Below are 8,307 nucleotides of genomic sequence, written 5' to 3' on the forward strand. Positions count from 1 at the left end.
GGTACACATGAGCATGGACGCAAGTCAACACATTCAAATGGCTGACCCTACACTTAAATTGAATGCCATGTTGAATGAGTTCTACAAGAAAATCAACCTCACCATTGACTCTTTGCATGAACGAGTTGATAAACTTGAACATGTGCAAAGTTCCACGAAGCAAAACCGAGGGAAACCCTTATCGAGGGATCCGAAGGGAGCTCAAATGAAGATGAACTTGAGAAAGAATCTGACCTTGATAAATATGATGGGAGGACCAAGGGAGGAAGGAGGAGACATAAAATAGGTGATGACTCCATTAAGGGAATTAAGCTTAAGATTCCATCATTCCAAGGCAAATCAGATCCCGAAGCCTACTTGGAGTGCGAAAGGAAGATCGAGATGATCTTCGAGTGCAACCACTATACTGAAATCCAAAAGGTGAAACTTGCAGCCATTGAGTTCACCGACTACGTTGCAATATGGTGGGATCAATTTTGCACTAGTCGGAGGAGGAACAATGAGCGCCCTGTGCGAATTTGGGATGAACTAAAAATGTTGATGAGAAAACGCTTTGTTCCATCTTACTACCATAGAAATTTTCACAACAAATTGCAAACTCTCACTCAAGGTAGTCTGTCGGTTGAAGACTATTTCAAGGAGATGAAAATGGACATGATGAAAGCCGATGTTCGTGAAAGCCGATGTTCGTGAAAGGATCGAAATTGCTGATATTGTGGAGTTACATCAATACCTTGACTTAAATGAGTTGCTAGACAAAGCCATCAAGGTAGAAAGGCAAATCAAGAGGAGGGGTAGTGCTCGTGCAAACTCCACTTTCCAAGCCAGCAATTAGAGAAACCTGCCACCCAAAAGAGAGGAAAAGGCCTTGGTTTCACCAACTCCACCCAAGCCGAGGGGAGTTTTGGCAAATCCAACCCAAAGGAGTGATCCGAGGGCTACCAAGGAGGGTACCAAACATAGGAATCAAGTCACTAAATATTTCAAGTGCCAAGGATATGGACACGTAGCGTCTCAATGCCCTAGTCAACATACCATGTTAGTGTTGTTTAATGGAGAAATCATGACCGATTAAGAGGACAAATACGAGGGAATACCATCTCTTGTTGAGGAGGACGATGAAGAGCAGATTGAGGAGCAACCGTCGATTGGAATGGTTGGATTGGTAGCACGACATGCGCTAACTACTCAATCTAGTCGAGAAGAGCTTCAACACGAGAACATCTTCTACACTCGCTATCAAATTAAAGACAAAACATATAGCTTGGTGATTGACCTGGAAAGTTGTACCAATGTAGCAAGTTCGTTGATGGTTGACAAACTAAGCTTACCAACAAGTAATCACCTACATCCATATAAGTTGCAATGGCTCAACAATAGCAGAGAGGTACGTGTCCTTAAACAAGCACTCGTTTCTTTTAGCATTGGTCGTTATGAGGTTGAGATTTTATGTGATATTTTGCCTATGCAAGCTGCTTACGTGATATTAAGTCGACCATGGCAATTTGATAGACGGGTCATGCATGATGGTTTCACTAATAAATATTCCTTTGTTTTTGGTAACCGAAAGATAACACTTGCACCTTTAACTCCACATCATGTTCATGAAGATCAAACTAGATTTCAAAAGGAATATGAACTTGAGTGTGAAAAAAGGAAAAATATGAGTGACAAAATAAAGGGGGAGGCCGAGAACACAAGTAAAGGAAAAGGAAAGATAGATTTGGCTATAGAGGGCAAGAAAGTGAGGAAACAAAGCATGTTTATCTCAATTCATATCTTTTGATGATTACAAAATATTTGGATGTTACTAATACTCTTTTGTAGAAAAATCCTTTTCAGAAATAACACCAAACAGGAAAAGAAGAGGATGAAGTGCACTGAGAATGATGTCGGACGCACAAAAGGAGATTATCGGACGTCCGACATCCTTTGAGTATCTTCGGACGTGTGAAGAACTTAGACTCGAACGTCCGACAACCGTTACTGTTTTTCGGACGCAACACTCTGGACGCATCGGCCGTCCGAAGAAATTGAAGAAGAAGTTCCAAGTGTGCATTCTACCCTCAGACGCATGATCGGACGTCCTAAGAGATTCAAGAAAACTTCCAGAATTCATTGATCTCGTTCGGACGCATAAAAGCTAAACATCGGACGTCCAACAGCACCAACGGCTAGTTGACTCTTCAACTGCCTTCTGTCCGTTGACAACATTAATTGAAGAATTTTCTGGTCTCCTATAAAAAGAACAATGTCAACCACATCAGAAGAACTTTGCACATCAAGCCTACATCAGATTGTGAGTGATTCAAGTGCTAGAATACTCAAAAGGAACTTTTGTACTCTTTGCTTGTGCAATCTTCGTGTAGTTTTTCAAGTGTGACACAGCTTCTTCAATAGTGTAGCATAGTGAGGGTTTGCGAGTGTTTGTAAAACTTCCTTGCTTGACCAAGTGTGGTTTGGGGCAAGAAGGAAGTGATCCCTTCCTTATACACAAAAGATTGGTTGCAAGTTTGTTCAACTTGAAGTAACTTGGTATATAAAGGTGGTGTTCAAATCTCAGTTGTGTTTGAAGCCTGGTTTGCTTCTTTACTTTCATTTACTGCTTTTCTACATAAACTGTACTTCTCTTCATCTCACGAATATCTGTGATCTTGTGTTATCTCGTTCATTGGGAGGTATTTGAGAAAAGAAAGGTAATCTGTGAAAAAGTGGACTATATCTTAGCAGCTCTTTGAAAGCCTAATTCACCCCCCCTCTTAGGTTGTCGTCGATCCTTACAATTGGTATCAGAGCTTGGTCTCCTAGAGATTAAGCTCAAGCGGCTTGGAGTAAAGATGACAACCAGTCATGCTATGTTTGTTGAGGGGCAATCTGTTACTAGGCCTCCCATGTTTACTGGTTCCAATTATGTTAGTTGGAAAGAAAGAATGATTATCTTCTTGCAATCCATTGATATTGAGTTGTGGTTTATTATGAATGAAGGACCGCATGATGCTAACTTTCTTGATGCAGAAACAGGTTTGTTGCGGCCAAAAACGAGAGCTGAGATGAATGCTCAAGATAGAACCAATCTCACGTTGAATGCTAAAGTCATGAATGTTCTTTATAGTGCCTTAGACTCAAATGAGTCAATTAGAGTAAAAGGGTGCAAATCTGCCAAAGAAATGTGGGATAAGCTAAGAGAAATTCATGAGGGCAGTGACAACGTAAGAGAACAGAAAAAGTCCATTCTGGTCACCAAGTATGAATCTTTTAAGATGGAGCCTCATGAAAAGATTGACAAAATGTATTGTAGATTTAATGATCTGATCAAGGATTTAGAGGTACTTGAGAAGGAGTACTCTCTAGGTGAAAAGAACAGAAAAATTCTGAATGCTCTATCAAAGGATTGGGAAAGCAAAGTGACTGCCATAGAGGAAGCCAAGGATCTAAATTCCTTATCCATTGAATCTCTGATTAACTCTCTAACTTCTTACGAACTGAAACTTAAATCTAAGATGCAGGAAGAAGAAGACACAAAAGGAAGGAAGAGTATTGCTCTAAAAGCTTCACAAGATGAAGATGAAACAGCCTCACTGGATGAAAATGACTTGGAAGGTGATGACAGTGATATTGCACTCATCACAAGAGGATTCAAAAAATTTCTCAATAAGAGAAGATTCAGGAAAGGCGGATCCAGCAATTCCTTCCAGAATCAGACTAATGACTTCAGAAATAGAGGGAAACTAGAGTTCAACAAGAAGCAAAACGACAAATGTTTTGAATGTGGCCAATCTGGACATTATGCAAATGAGTGTCCAATGAAGAAAAAGAAGGAAAACAAGATTGAACGAAAACCAAAGTTCAACAATTTTCAAATTACCTGGAATAATTGTAACTCAGAAGGCGAAGTTGAAGAAGAAGAGGAATCTGCTCAAGTGGCTTTCATGGCTATTGGAGATGAAGAGGTAACACAATGCAACTCTCAAACCGATAGTGATAGTGAATCTGATGATGATGTTAATTCTTTTCTGGAAAAAATGCATAACAGATTGAAAGAATCCTATGTTAAAAACAAGGAACTGAAGCAGAAAATTAGCTTTCTAATACAAGACAATGCAAATCTTTTTCGACAAAACAAATGTCTTAAGTATGAAAATGACAACCTGAAAAGGACTGAGTCTGATGTGCTTGCTGGACTTTACAAAAAGAAAAATTACTGTGACATACTCAGGAGTGAGCATTGCAGCCTAAGAAAAAGGATGGATGACTTATGTCAATTGTTACATCATTTGAAACAGAACCATCTTCAAAAGAATAACACTGTACCTTATACTCATCAAATAAGGCTGAACCAAAATACAAATGAGTTTGCTATCCACAGAAGAAGGCAAGTCAGATTCATTAAACCTGTTCATTTGATTAATCCAATGTCAGTATGCAACTTTTGCTGTCAATCTGGTCACATGAATAGAAACTGTCATGTTAAGAAAAATATGAGGAATGGCATGAGATGCATGTGGGTAGTTAAACATAAGACTAACTCTCAAGGACCCAATATATAAAGGGTACAAAGTATTATCTTGTGGGTTTGTGTGTAGGTGAACCAGGATAACATTGCTAAAAAATCAAAATGGTTCATTGATAGTGGATGCTCAAGACATATGACTGGTGATGCATCACAATTCATTAAACTCAAACAAAAAACAAGTGGAAAGGTAACGTTTGGAGATGATAACAAAGCCAAGACTGTTGGTATTGGCGATGTTGGTAAGAATGATCAAACTTTTATCCAAAATGTTCTTCTTGTTGACAATTTGAGCTACAATCTGTTAAGTGTTAGCCAATTGTGTGATAGGAATCTGTTTGTATTGTTCAAAAAGCTTGAATGTCTCATATTTGACTCAAAGTTCAACATTGTTTTCAAAGGAAAAAGAGTTAATGATGTCTATGTGGTTTTTCTTGAAAAAATTGATTCCTCATATCACAAATGTCTCAAAGTAGCAAATGAGGACCCATGGTTGTGGCATAGAAGGTTGTGTCACTTCAATATGGACTTGCTGAAAGAAATTTCTAAAAAGGAGCTTGTTAGAGATCTTCCAAAAATTAGATTTGAAAAAGACAGAATTTGTGATGCTTGCCAATTTGGAAAACAAGTCAAGGTTTCTTTTAAACCTAAGAAATGTGTTTCTACTTCAAAACCACTCGAACTTCTGCACCTTGATCTGTTTGGTCCTACACAGACTGCAAGCCTTGGTGGTAAGAGATACTGTTTTGTGATTGTTGATGACTATTCTAGATATACTTGGGTGATATTCCTTGCTCATAAAGATGATGCTTTTAAGAATTTTACCTCATTATTTGCTAAAGTACAAAATCTGCTTGGCTTGAAAATTGTCAGGATTAGAAGTGATAATGGGACAGAATTCAAGTTCTGTGGTTTTCCAGAATTTTGTGATCATAATGGTATTACTCATGAATTCTCTCTATTGCTAGAGTCCCTCAACAAAATGGAGTTGTAGAAAGAAAAAATAGAACTCTCCAAGAGGCTGCTAGAACCATGCTTAGTGTATGCAATTTACCAAAATATTTTTAGGCTGAAGCCATAAACACAGCCTGTTATACCATGAATAGAGTTCTTCTAAGACCAATTTTGAACAAAACTTCCTATGAGCTCATGTATGACAAAAAGCCTGTTGTCGGTTACTTCAAAGTATTTGGTTGTAAATGTTTCATTTTGAATATCAAGGAACATCTTGGAAAGTTTGACAAGAAATCTGATGAGGGAATTTTCTTGGGATATTGTGAAAACAAAAGAGGTTTCAGAGTTTATAATCGTAGAACATTGATTATAGAGGAGGCTATACACACGGTTGAAGTAAAACACGCACATTAGTGAGATAGACTCGAGTCTATCTCACTAATGTGCGTGTTTTCATTCTACCGCCGTTAGCATCGAGTCTATCTCACTAATGTGCGTGTTTTCATTCTACCGCCGTTAGCATCGAGTCTATCTCACTAATGTGCGTGTTTTCATTCTACCGCCGTTAGCATCGAGTCTATCTCACTAACGTGCGTGTTTTCATTTTACCGCCGTTAGCATCGAGTCTATCTCACTAATGTGCGTGTTTCATTTCTACCGCCATTAGCATCGAGTCTATCTCACTAACATGCGTGTTTCATTTCTACCACCGTTAGCATCGAGTCTATCTCACTAACGTGTGCGTTTCTATTCCACCGTTAGCATCGAGTCTATCTCACTAACGTGCGTGTTCTCATTTCTACCGCTGTTAGCATCGAGTCTATCTCACTAACGTGCGTGTTTTCATTTCTGCCGCTGTTAGCATCGAGTCTATCTCACTAACGTGCGTGTTTTCATTTCTGCCGCCGTTAGCATCGAGTCTATCTCACTAGCGTGCGTGTGCGTTTTCACCCTACCACCGTTAGCATAGAGTCTATCTCACTAACGTGTGCGTTTCTTTTCACCCTACCACCGTTAGCATAGAGTCTATCTCACTAACGTGTGCGTTTCTATTCCACCGTTAGCATCGAGTCTATCTCACTAACGTGCGTGTTTTCATTTCTGCCGCCGTTAGCATCGAGTCTATCTCACTAACGTGCGTGTTTTCATTTCTGTCGCCGTTAGCATCGAGTCTATCTCACTAGCGTGCGCGTGCGTTTTCACCCTACCACCGTTAGCATAGAGTCTATCTCACTAACGTGTGCGTTTCTACCCTTCCACCGTTAGCATCGAGTCTATCTCACTAACGTGTGCGTTTTTACCCTACCACCGTTAGCATCGAGTCTATCTCACTAACGTGTGCGTTTTCACCCTACCACCGTTAGCATCGAGTCTATCTCACTAACGTGTGCGTTTTCACCCTACCACCGTTAGCATCGAGTTTATCTCACTAGCGTGTGTGTTTTATTCAATAACCTCGGCAGGACCGGGTTTTATCCCGCTGACCGTCCACACCCCGTCAGGCTCAGATGTTGTCTCACTGACCAATTCATCATACTGGGGCAAATTTTGAAAGATTTCCTCAAAAGATCAGAAAATCAAAAATCAAAAAATCAAAAAATCAAAAATCAGAAAATCAAAAATCAAAAAATCAAAAAATCAAAAATCAAAAAATCAAAAATCAAAAAATCTGAAAAATCAAAAATCAAAAAAAGAAAAATCATCTTCAAATCGAAAAAATCAAAAAATCAAATTAAGTTCATCACGGCAGGCTCGGGTTTGATCCCACTGTCCGATTGTCAAAACATTTCATTTTCACAGCCACTGGAACGTGGATCAGTCCCATTAACACTTCATTTCGCTTCTTTCATTTGCATCACCAATAAACATGGGTCAACCCCACCAATACTCCATCTCACTTCAATTCATCCCAATTTTAAATTTCTGTCCGGGTCTATCCCGTGGGTCTATCCCATTTACATTTCTGTCCGGGTCTATCCCGTGGGTCTATCCCATTTACATTTCAGTCCGGGTCTATCCCATTTACATTTCTATCCCGTGGGTCTATCCCATTTACATTTCTGTCAGGGTCTATCCCGTGGGTCTATCCCATTTACATTTCTGTCCGGGTCTATCCCGTGGGTTATCCCATTTACTTTTCAGTCCGGGTCTATCCCGTGGGTCTATCCCATTTATATTTCTGTCCGGGTCTATCCCGTGGGTCTATCCCATTTACTTTTCCCGTGGGTCTATCCCATTTACTTTTCTGTTCGGGTCCATCCCGTGGGTCTATCCCATTTACATTTCTGTCCGGGTCTATCCCGTGGGTCTATCCCATTTAAATTTCTGTCCGGGTCTATCCCGTTTACAATTCTGTTCGGGCCAGTCCCATGTTTGAAATTCCTTGTTAGGTCAGTCCTCCGAATAGGGGCACCCGAATGGTACAGGTAAGCATTTGGTGTCTACTTCTTTGTCTCAAGTTTTTTCAAAACTCAGACAAAGAGGGGCAAACTGTAGACACCAAATTTTTGGTGTTTTATTATTTATTTATTTACTATTCATTTTTTATTTGTTCTATTTTTATTTGTCACAATTAGTTTTACTTACTTTTAGTTTTAGTTATTTTAGCCATTTTAGCATAGAATTTCTCAAAGGAAAAAGAAAAGTGTTCCAAAAAATATGTTTTATGTCTTTTAAAATCAATCTTTTAGCATCTTACTTATTTTTGTTAAGTTATTTAAAAAAAAAAAAAAAAAAAAAAAAAAAAAAAAAAGAGAAACGCGGCATGAAGCTGCGTATTGCCGCAGCCTGCAAAATGAGGACCAGGCAGCCCTTTAGCTGCAATTTGTGAAAGTTGTTTAGGG

Source organism: Coffea eugenioides, chromosome 1, assembly GCF_003713205.1.
Source record: "Coffea eugenioides isolate CCC68of chromosome 1, Ceug_1.0, whole genome shotgun sequence".
Taxonomy (NCBI): domain Eukaryota; kingdom Viridiplantae; phylum Streptophyta; class Magnoliopsida; order Gentianales; family Rubiaceae; genus Coffea; species Coffea eugenioides.